Genomic DNA, 12,802 nt, shown 5'->3' on the forward strand with positions numbered 1-12,802 from the left:
AGCCAAAACACGAGCTATTTCTAGTAATTCACATGGCTAAGGCTTTTCCAGTGAATTTTTATTCACGTGCTCAACTTTAGGTGAAGTGTCAGCCAATCCATATGGTCTAAGAAAAAAGTAAATGAATTGCCACTTCTTGATACTTTTGATGTACTACCCATAAGCAATCAAATAATAATTTTGTTTATTCCATATTCATAGGCTAAAGTTTCAAAATGTTACTTAAAAGTAGATGAGAGTTATTTGCAAATGAAATAGAATTTATGGGATGTCCTAGCCATTTTGATGGGGAGCGTGCTAAAATCCCTGCTCTTTTTCCACAGTGCCTTTCTATCACACATGCCACTGGTTTACCCTGCAGCTCACCCAGCACATCCCCATTCAGAAGGCAGACTTCACCAGTGCCTTCACTTGGAAGGAGGACCAGATGTTCCAGTAGCTCCTGGGTAAGAATGAATTAGCATTTGAAGTACGAGGTAGTAGAAATGTTCAAATATCATCTGTAGTCTGATTTGTAGCAAGACTACTTAATGGATGTCATAAACTTATGATGAACAGCAAAACTACGAGGCATGTGAGAAAAACAGACTGACAGAAGTTGGCTCGCTAAGAGGGATTTGTCAGCCTGAGGACACCACTGAAGTGAACAGTTTGATGTTGCTGTTTTTCCAGTTCTTGCATATTGTATTGGTTGTAACTCCCAGAAAGGAGCATTTGGATCGCCTCTCTGAGATCACTGGAATATGACATTATGCACTACAATGTCAAACCCCTTATCTAGCCAAGAATGTGCCTTGAATTTTTGTGTGAATTAAGTACCCAACTCCGATGAAACTATATTGCATTCTCTACCCAACTGATATCTTGTTGAGTGAAATAAGTCTTTTTTTTTTTTTTTTTTTTTTTTTTTGGACAGGCAGAGTTAGACAGTGAGAGAGGGAGAGAGACAGAGAGAAAGATCTTCCTTTTTCCATTGGTTCATCCCCTAAATGGCTGCCACAGCCAGTGCACTGTGCCTATCTGAAGCCAGGAGCCAGGTGCTTCCTCCTGGTCTCCCATGTGGGTGCAGGGCCCAAGCACTTGGGCCATCCTCCACTACACTCCCGGGCCACAGCAGAGAGCTGGGCTGGAAGAGGAGCAACCGGGACAGAATCTGGCACCCCAACCGGGACTAGAATCCGGGAAGCCGGTGCTGCAGGTGGAGGATTAGCCTAGAGAGCTGCGGCGCCGGCCATGAGTGAAATAAGTCTAAAGGTTAATAGCTGAGACACCAAAGTCAGTTACAAAGCTCATCTGAGTGCACAGAAATTTAGAACATGCTCAATTCACCATGTTGTGTTGCATGTATACAGAGTCAAGACCCTTTCACTTGTGAATAATCAAGTAGGGTACTTTTCCTTCTAACTATTTTGGTAACGTGTGTATATGGTCACTGCATCCATTCAGTTAAAATTATAGCTCATCACACATTTTCTCATCAATCCATTCAACTCAAAATTCAAAGCTAATACTTTGCACTTGCACATTTTCCTTCCTGAAAGTAAAAAGAGCCCAAGAGGACAGAAACAAAGGGAATAACAAGCCAACATTATGATTCAGCAGAAGTTTGTGATCTCGTTAAACTTTAAAGACAGGAAGTTTGATCGTGATATATGTATTAGGGAAATCACAGCCTGTATGTATGTATATTAAATCATAGCATCTGAATGTGTGTATATTAAAAATATGGTAAGGAACATTCAAACCTCTATGAGTCATCACCTTCATACTCTGAGAACTAAAGTATTCATGTACTATGTCATAGCATAAAATGAGTAAAAAATGGGCTTCTTCCTTAATCTATTTATATTAGGTCCAGTAGTTAAGCCTATACTTTAAGAACTGTAGCTCTTCCACAGCACCCCACAGACAATAAGAATCTGAACTAGAACCCATTCGTTTAACACCAGGTCCAGCTAGCTTCCAATTTAATCATGTCACCTCTAGTTTTAGAGGATAACTTTATTACCTACTTTATGGAGACTGACCATAAGGTCTTTCTTTTCTATTTATAATGGTCTCAAAATTGTCTGGGAAAAACAAAAAGACAAAACAGGAGCCGGCATTTGGTGCAGTGGTTAAGACCATTTGGTACACCCTCCTCCCTTATCAGAGTGCCTGGGTGTGAGTCCCAGCTTCACACCAGAGTCCATCTTCACACCATAGGAGGCAGTAGATGATGGTTCAAGTGGTTGGGTCCTTGTCACCCACATCAGAAACCTAGATTGAATTCCTGTCTCTTGGATTTAGCCTGACTCAATCATGACTATTGTGAGCATTTAGGGAGTAGTAAATCAGTGGATGGGAAGTCTCTCTGTCCTCTCTCTCTCTCTCTCTCTCCTTTTCAAATAAAGTAAAAATAAATAAAAATTCTAAAAAAAAAAAAAACAAGAAAAGAACATTTCCGAATTGTTAATTGAAAAAATACTATTTTGCATAATCTGTTGTTATGTTAAAACTAAAGGGCGAAAAATTGCTAAAAGACAATGATTTAATTATTGATTTATATTTTTTCTCTTATGACCCTTTGATGTATGATTTCATTGGTTGCTCTTTTTTAAACTAAACTAAGGCAAATTAACAGATTGAAAGTGATAAATATTTACATTTCTAAATCTGAAGTAAAGCTTACAGGTCATTTTCTATCCTAAGCCAATTGTAAAAGTGCTACTTCCAGTAGTGTTTTCAAATTGCCACTTCTTATTGACATCAAATTACTGGAAAGCTTTTTAAAAAATTAAATAGTTAAAAACATAGGTGGGGCCAGTGCTGTGGTTTAGCAAATAAACCTGATGCCTGCAATGCTAACATCCCATGTGGGTACCAGTTCAAGTCTTGGCTGCTCAACTTCCTAACCAGCTCCCTGCTAATGGCCTGGGGAAAGCAACAGAAGATGGCCCAAGTGTTTGGGCCCCTGCCACGCATGTAGGAGATCTTCATGGAGCTCTTGATTCCTGGCTTCAGTCTGGCCCAACCCTGGCCATTGTGGCATCTGGGCAGTGAACCAGTGGATGGAAGACCTCTCTCTCTCTCTCTCTCTCTCTCAGTCTCCCCCTCCTTTGAAAACTCTGACTTTCAAATAAATAAGTAAATCTTTAGAATGAAGGTAGCTGGGCTAAAATGACTTAACTATGTTAGATTGAATTTAATTTTATATTTATTCTGAAAATTATCAGAACATGGATAACTAAATATTAGTGACAACATCTTTTTAAAACATTTTTTTAAAAAGATTTATTTGTTTATTTGAAAGGAGAATGACAGAATGCACTGGATCACCTCCCAAAAGCTTCAAGCAATGAGGACTAGGCCAGGTCCAAGTCAGGAGCCAGGAATTTCATCCTGGTCTTCCATATAAATAGCAGGAGCCTATGAACTGCGGTCATCATCCACTGACTCCCAGATGCATTAGCAGAAAGGTGGACTAGAAAAACAATGTAGCCAGGCCTCAATTCTGGCTCCCAGACTTTGGATGTGGACTTCCAAGTGGTGGCTTAACCTGCTACACCACCCAAAATGTCTTAATTTTTTGTCTTCCAAAATTTTTTGTCTTTCATTGAAACTGCCACCAGGTTCCAAAAAATTAGTTTAAAATCCATCACCTCTATCTGCTTCCTATGTCAAATTATACGAGTGCATATATTAGGTTTATGAAAATGCAAAAAGTAATTAATCAAAAATATTTACTAATTCCTTTTTAAGGAAGAAATTGAGTCACACGTCACTAGCTATAAAACAATGTAGTATATGTGTATCTACAAGTAAGTATATATAAAACACTTCAGAAATGCATGAAAGCATTTGAAGTGCTATGGAAGGATTGGTATTAGAAGAATTAACATACAAGGCTGCTTTAAAAAGTTTATGGAAAATCGAAATAAAGCATGTTCGTTTTAGTGCAAAGTTTTTTAAATGAATCTAGGCATATGGATCAAAATTTGAGAAAGTCAAATTATAAAATTAAACTATGCATGACTTTCACATATATTGAACCAAAATAAGCTTTTTTAATTGCATGTTTCACAAATTTGTTCAAATAAAAATACTCTAATGTGAGAATAAATGAGACACATATAGGCAAAGAAAGACCAAAAGAACCTAAAAAAGTTTAAGAAAAATGGAGTGAAGCAGCTATAGTTACACTAAAGGGCAGTTCATGTTAAAGTTGTGGATGGAAATTTCAGACAGAGCAAAAAACATTTTGAACTCCAGACTGAATGGGTGATCATTGTATTTGGAATAGAATAGACACAAAAGGATATTAAATGATTTAGTAGTACTATAACTAAACACCTGAATGGAGCTACTTAGGAAGAAAAGAGTATTTCAGTTCATGGTTTTGGAAGTTCACGGTTCAAGACTGAGTGGTCCCATTTTTCTGGCACCTGATAAAGGTGCTGGATGGTGGAATGTGTGCAGAGGAAGAGTCATCTGGCAAGGCTGTGATAAGGAGCAGGGCCACCCCCATGGAAATGCATATCTCTTTGCAAAGCCAAATTCACTCATCAGAGGGCTTCCACAACAATTTACTCCAGTATGATCATTTTCCAAAGACCCACCTTCAGACACCATTATTTGATTAAACCTTGACCATTAATCCATTTCCAATGTTCATTAATCTATATAAGGCTTTGGGGACCTACCCATAGGCCTACTTGGGACACCCAAACTAATATCCAAACTATAGTAGAGAAATAGAAAAATAAGAATTGCCATGACCAATCTCTGCTCTTGGAAAATCAATTTGTGTAGTCTGACCAAAAGGGGATTTAGGAAACTAGCACTCTTACCCACATGAGAGGCAAGGGAAGCTCAAACCAAGGCAATGACAACTGAGGTAAAGAGATAGCTTCAGGAGCCACTGTAGGTGTGTAATTGACAGGATATTGGAAGTGATGGTCTATCCTGTGCAAGAAAGAATTAGAAAATGGCTCTTTGAATCTGAACTCATGTGGCAAAATGACAGTGCAGTTAGCAAAAAGGAAAATGGATAAATTTTAAATTTAAACAGACAGGTCAACTCTAATAATGAGTTAGTGGCTTTCTAAGCCACTGTGATAAAGATGGTGTGACCAAATGTATGCCTGTTAGGAAAGGACATCATGGTGAATTAGTTTTTTCTGCCACAGCCCCAGGATGAGATAAGCTTCCTATGGATTTATCAGATATTTACCATACTTAGCATCTTACATGAATAAGAGAAAAAATATAGAAAGAAAAAAACAAATTTATTGGTTTATTTGATTTATTTCCAACTGATTGGGTGCTCTAAAGATTATTGCTAATAAATCATTTTTTCTAATTTAGATGTTATATCAGAATACAGCACATGAATAAGAACGTTAAAATCCTAACATATTCACTTAGACACAATAAGACCATTAGGTCAGGATATTTATTTGAGAAAGCATTCAGTTACTCAAAAAAGTGAATTTTCCTTGTGTTAAGCAAAGCCTACAAGCTTGAATATATACAGTTTCCCATATGGGTTATTTTTATGAATCACACTTGCATTTTATATAGTGTTAGGCAGATCTAACCAAATGGAGCAATATTAGTTAATGCTTACATATAAAACAACATGGAACATTTTCTGTCAACTAAATTCTTTTTTTTAATTCAATGAATACTTATAATAATCAAATAATTTCATAGTGTTATCAGACCCATTATGAAGATGAAAAAACTGAGACAGAGAATTGCTAAATAGCATTTTCAAATTTGCATGACAAGAAAGGAATAAAGCCAGAAGTTAAATCAAAGTAGCAGAACTCCAAAGTCAATGCTCTTAACCACTGTAGTAGAATATGGTGTACCAAATATGGAAGCAATTTGTGTGGAAAGACAATGCGGATGTTCCCAAAGAAACACAAATATGACATGAAGTTGCTAATACAAAACCAAAGGGGATATGAAATGACAGGAACAGGTCAGTAATTGAAATAAATGAAGCTGGGTAAGGACAAGGGAGAAATAGATCACACATAATCTGTCTACAGAAAGTAGCTACAATCAAAGGTGCAATACTGTTCATCTTAGTGAGACACTAGAAACCAAGAAAGTTGTGGGAAATTTCTCAGTTTTTCAGAGTTGGATATCAAGTGAAATTAGTTTAAAGATCATGTGTGACCCCCAAAATAAACAAAAACTGATACAAAGTTAGATAAATTTTAACCACAGACTTCTTTTTTTTTTTTTTTTTTTTAACAGGCAGAGTGGATAGTGAGAGAGAGAGAGACAGAGAGAAATGTCTTCCTTTTCCATTGGTTCACCCCCACAAAGTGGCCACTACATCTGGCACGCTGCGCTGATCCAAAGCCAGGAGCCAGGTGCTTCCCCCTTGTCACCCATGCGGGTACAGGGCCCAATGACTTGGGCCATCCTCCACAGCACTCCCGGGCCACAGCAGAGAGTTGGACTGGAAGAGGAGCAACCAGGACAGAATCCGGAGCTGGACCGGGACTAGAACCCTGAATGCTGGTGCCGCAGGCGGAGGATTAGCCTATTGAGCCGCAGCGCCAGCCATGCCACAGACTTCTATCTGAGCAGCCTTTGTTTTAAGGTGGAGAGTTCATCAGATGCCACATGTTCTAGACATCCAATCATGATTTAGGCCTGAGTGTATTCTTTATTAATGACATCGTACAGCAAGATGATCCTACTGGCTCCGGATCTAACTAGTGCTCAGACATAGTTGTATGACCCTTGGAAATACTCCTTTCACACTCTCAATCTTTGTTTGATATTTAAATTTTCAGGGAAGATGTTTGAAAGTAGTTTGAGGATCCTTAGAGTATTTCCAAGTCAAACAAGCTTGTCCTTTTCCCCTTCCCTTTCATTTCTTTTAATTTCTCTTTCATTTAAAATGTGACTGTAAGAGTGTTTCAGACTTCCTCAAGTCACTGCATTAATTGTTGGAATACACTCAGGAGAAGAGTAAAAAGTGCCTAGATTTTGAAACCTTTACCTTCTAGCTGAGGATGGTCAAGATATTCCAAAATGTTAATATTGCTTAGATCATAGCTACCTCAAACAGTGACTGAATTCACAAAGAGATTCTACTTAAGCGATTTTAGAGCTCCTGGCAACTTGAATCTCTAATCCTGCTTTTGAGAATTCATCAAAGCTTTTGAAAATTTATGATGATCACATGATGTTAAAGGACACAGGGGCCTTTTTGAATTGATAATTATGCTCCCAAAAAGAGGCTGTCTCCAGGAAACAAATTTTCTTAGTACTGATTATATGAGAGCAACAACAAAAGAATAAAATAAGAAAATAAATACATGAGTTCTTTGAGTATAGAAAATACTTGCAGGCACTTATCTGTATTTACCAAAGAGAATCTTTATATACATTAGTCTGTTAACAAAATATATGTCTGCTGTGTGTGAAATTGTCTACAACACAAATATTTTTTCTGGGGTTTCTGTCAACATGTTGTAAGTTTTCTAAAACTTAGCCTTCTTTACAGATGGAATAATACATTCAGTATTACCAAAATTGGGACATAAGTAACTTCTATATATGCCAAACATATTAATATCAAAATTAGAGCCTCACTGAGCTTCGCTCTATAATATATGTGGGATCACAGTTTCCACAACATTTTATAACTTTCGGAACAGAAGAACTGCCAAGCTTGATGGCATCAGAGCCCAGAGAGCTGGTAGCTGCTCTCTCTGCCTTTTCCTTTGCCTCAGCAATGGTTTCAGGATTCCTCTCTTTCAGATATGACTCTGCATAGCCTCTCTCTCTGCTGAGTTGACTTCTGGTTCACATTCTCCAGCACGTGACCTTTGAGCTACTTCAGTACTTTGTAATTTGTTTTCCTATGAATTCATATTGGGAAAATTTTGTATTAATTTCTGTTTCAATCCTCAAGTCAGAGAACAAGATATTCTTTTTTTTTTACATTTTTTAAAAATTTTATTCAAGGTATACAAATTTCATGTATTTCCTATATACAGATTCAGGAACATGGTGATACTTCCCACCCCACCCTCCCTCTCACCCATGCTCCCACCCTTCCCCCTCCTGCCTCTACAATTCCCATTCCTATTTTTTACAAAGATCTATTTTCAGTTTACTTTATACTCGTAATAGTGACCCTACACTAAGTAAAGAGTTTGAGAAATATTAAGAACAAAAAAACAAATACACACTGTTCCTCAACAGTTGAGACAAGGGCTGTACAAAATCATTTCATCTCAACGTTTCAATTTCACTCCCACAGATTAGCTTTTAGGTACTTCATTAGTCACCACAGATCAGGGATAACGTATGGTTTTGTCTTTGGGGGACTGGCTTATTTCACTAAGTATAACGGTTTCCGGTTGCATCCATTTAGTTGCAAACGACAGGATTTCATTTTATTTTTTACCACTCTGTAGTATTCCACAGAGTATATACTCCATAATTTCTTTATCCAGTCTTTAGTTGATGATCACCTGGGTTGATTCCATATCTTAGCTATTGTAAATTGAGATACAATAAACATGGAGGTACAGATAATTCTTTGATATGCTGATTTCTTTTTGTTTCCCACCAGTAGGATGGCTGGGTTATATGCTAGGAATATATTCATATTTCTGAGGTATTTCCATACTGTCTTCCTAAGTGGCTGCATCAGTTTATATTTCCACCAACAGTGGGTTAGGGTATCTTTTCTCACCACATCCTTGCCAACATCTGTTGTTTATTGATTTCTGCATGAGAGCTATTCTACCTGGGGTGAGGTGATACCTCATTGTGGTTTTGATTTGCATTTCCCTGATGGCTGGTGTTCCAGAGACTCAGATATTCCTAACTCAATCTTCTGACTTTTCTCACAAGTGAAATGATGGGAGCAGGAGTAACTTGGAAGTGATCTTCCAGCTGTAAGAATTTTTTAGTTGGTTTAATTTTCAAACTGACAATGCTGGAGTAGTGAAGTAAGTCTGTGCCAAATTCTATGTGATTGTTCCTATTTTTATAGGACATTCACAAATCTTGATTCTGCTTTATGATACATGTTTAATTTTATTAAGTTTAACATAGCAAAACAAAAAATGTACACAAACATGCAAACAGTGTACATTTTTATTTTTATTTTCATTTAGCTAAATCATATTCCTGCACATTTTTGGTGGGAACCCAATATTCTGTCTGGGAACTATGTGGAGAGAACAGCAGTGTAAGAATCCAGCACAGATTACACAGAAAAGAAATAATCTGCAGGGTTAGCCCCAAAATGAATGAAGTTTCTCTATGAAGGTATAAGTTAAAAAGCTAATTTCTACAGACCAGACACCATATCCCTCATTTCAGTTGGCTATGGTCCATAGCAGAAACCATCAGGATACAGGGTAATGGGAAAAGATATGTAGGCTCTTTCCCTGGTGAGTTGCACTTTGTAATGCTCTCCTGTACCAAAGCTGCATCTCCTGCTGGCAACACTCACCATGGTTTAAATGTAGGCTATGTGGATATGTGCATGAAAGACGTCCTATTCGAAAGTACTGATATATGGATGTAATAGTCAATCTTGAGAGTAAAGCCAATAACTTAAACATAATGATTAATGAGAGCCTAATAATGCACATACATTTTCTAGAAGCAAAATACGTATGTATCAGCAAATTTCAAATCATTATTATTTTTTATTTTTATTATTATTTTAAATCATTATTATTTTTATTATTTTTATGCATAATTATACGTCCCACACATAAGTCATGGTCAGAGTTGACAAGAGTGGTCAACTTGGTAGGGATGTGGGAAAATAGAAGCTATATATATCTAAACACTGAATTCGTGCTACCATTTTTAGATCAACTTGGTAATATATACTTAAAGTTAAAATGCACATTTATGAGCAAAAATATTTTCAAAAATTTTATTTTACAGATGTATAATGCATTTTATATATACTAGTGTGCTGCTTATTTCCATGACAAAAGTCATGGAAGCTCTATATTATGAAAAAAATATGCAAGGATTTTAAAGTATTTCTACACTAATATCTTTTCATTTCACTTTTTTCCAACTTATTGTAATATCCTAGTAAAGTAAGATTTTCACAACAATGTTAGTAAGGACAAACAAATGAAAATAAGCTAAATATCTATTGTCGAGAGTGTGAGAGAGCCTATTCAAATGCTAGGCTTCCTATGACTCAGTCTTCAGGTAATCAATTTAATGTAATGATCACTTTTTAATTCCCATTTAATCAGCAAATAATTTTAATTACACCTACTGACCAATAACAAATTCATTCAAGAATTCCTTCTTAAGCAAAAGGACGCATTTGTATTCTATGCAATATTTATTAGTATTCATATTCATTTTGTCTCATTCATTTATTACCCCATATTAAAATTAACCATTCCATTAGCATATATAATTCAGTTTTACCAAAATTCTTTGAGCAGTTATATTTACAAACTAATGTAGTCAACACTTGAGAATATAAAGAAAGGGGCTGGCGCTATGGCTTACTGGGTAAAGCTGCTGCCTGCTGTGTGGGCATCCCATGTGGGCTCCAGTTAGAGTCACAGTTGCTCCTCTTCTCATCCAGCTTTCTTCTGTGGCCTGGGAAAGAAAGCAGCTGAAGATGGCCAAGTCCTTGGGCCCCTACACCCATGTGGGAGACCTGGAAGAAGCTCCTGGCTCCTGGCTTCGGATCAGTGCAGCTCTGGACGTTGTGGCCATTTGGGGAGTGAACCAGCAGATGGAAGGCCTCTCTCTCTTTCTCTGCCTTTGCCTCTGTAACTTTGCCTTTCAAATAAATAAATCTTAAAAAAAAGAATATGAAGAAAAATAAGATACATTCTACTATCATGAAATTTATGTATAGCAGGAAAGGATGTGAGACATTAAAATCAAATTGTTATCAGATTCATTTAAGCTTTCTTGGCTGTGACAATTTCCAAAAATTTTCTTATTTTTGATAATCATTAGTATTAAGGAAAACTGATGAGAAAATCATCAGTTAATAGGAATCTCTCTGTAATTTCTTATACAACAGGAATTTGGATTTTGGGGAGGAAGAGCATGGTGGCAAAGTGTCATGTTCATTATGTTGTATCCTTTGTCCATACTACCAACAAGACTTAGATCATTTATTATAGCATTAATCATCCCAGATGATGTAATTTTTGTTGTTTTTGTCATTTCTCCATTATAAATTTAATATATCCTCCATTTCTATAAGGTACTTTTGGAAGAAAGGAACTATGCCTAGCCTACACTTAGAGAGTAGGAATTATGCCCCACTTCTTTGAGGTTAAATTAACAATATGTATTATTTAGAATACTTCTGCATATAACTCTTGTCTTTTCTCTTTCAATTATCTATTCTACGATTTACTTTTTTAACAATATGTACTCATGGATACTAATTTTATACTTTGGGTTAGAATTCTCTACTGTTTTATTTTGTTTTTCAAATTATATTCCAGTTTTGGCAACAGGGAACTGTTTCTGTTGAATGATGCTCTCTTTGACATACTTCCATCATGCATGTGTGCATGTGTGTGTACATGTGCTCGTGTGTATGTGTGTGTGTTTTGAACACTTTCTTCTTTTCTTGCCCTACAAGATGTTCCAGTTTTATCTTCTGCATTTGCTTCCTAATCATAGAATCATCATTTTTTCCAAGGAGTCTTGGATCTTCATTTTGGTAAATGGTATTGATATCAATTTTTATCTTCTCGGTATGTTCATTGATACTGGAACATTGCTACTTCTGGGCTCTGTCAATTGAAAGAGCAAGGAGATACAGGTGGATCTGCTAACCCATGAATATGCACATGTAAATGTATATTTCTATCACTATAGTAAGCTAAATGTGACATTAACTAATACTTCAAGTATAACCCATTTCCACATAGATCATTCTATGCCAACTTCCCTTGCTTATTCATAATCTCCTACTCCAAAAGTTGAAAACTTGGCCACAACCATCCACCATTTATTTACATTGTTGTTCAATACCAGTAGACATACAAAAGGATATTTTAAGATGTTCATGGGTAATGGAATTTTATAATGAATTTACTTTTTAAAAATAATTATTTATTTGGCAGAAAGGGAGAGAGAGAGATCTTTCACTCCCCAAAATTTTCAACAGCCTGAGTCTCCCACATAGAAGGCAGTTGCTCAAGTATGTAGTCATCCTCCACTGTTTTCCCAGGTACATTAGCAGGGAGCTGGATAGGAAGCAGAGAAGCTGGGACTGGAACTAGACCTCTGGTATGGGATGCACATTGGAGACAAAGGCTTAACCCACTGCACCATAACTGTGGCCCCTAAAGTTTATTTTGGTGTAAAATTTTTGAAGTCCATACCCAGGTTCATAATATGCATTTCCATGAACTTGTTGAAGATTTTTGTGTGGGGCTTCCTGTAAATCCACATCACTGTGTGAAGAAAGAACCAAAACTCTATTAGCCAGACATGTGCCTATCTACAGAACCCTTTGCCTTTAGCTTTACAGACTCCACTTTCTTCCAACGTCATTTAGGTGAGCATCCTTTCCCCTGCCTTTCAATGATAATTACTGCAAATTGTTTTACACATTCTGCATTCCATATTCAGTTTCCCCCTACTTCTTGGATAATTTCTGTTTTAATTTGCATATATTGGGGTTCAGTTTTTTGCTATAAATTTCTGTGAAGATTTGCAAATGCAATGTCATGTTCCATCACTAAAGCATCATACAGAATAGTTTGCAGCACCTAAAAAAGTCCTTCAGTTAGACAGAGGTAACAAATTCTAGTGT

The sequence above is a fragment of the Oryctolagus cuniculus genome, chromosome 18, assembly GCF_964237555.1.
Source record: "Oryctolagus cuniculus chromosome 18, mOryCun1.1, whole genome shotgun sequence".
In the NCBI taxonomy this organism is placed as follows: domain Eukaryota; kingdom Metazoa; phylum Chordata; class Mammalia; order Lagomorpha; family Leporidae; genus Oryctolagus; species Oryctolagus cuniculus.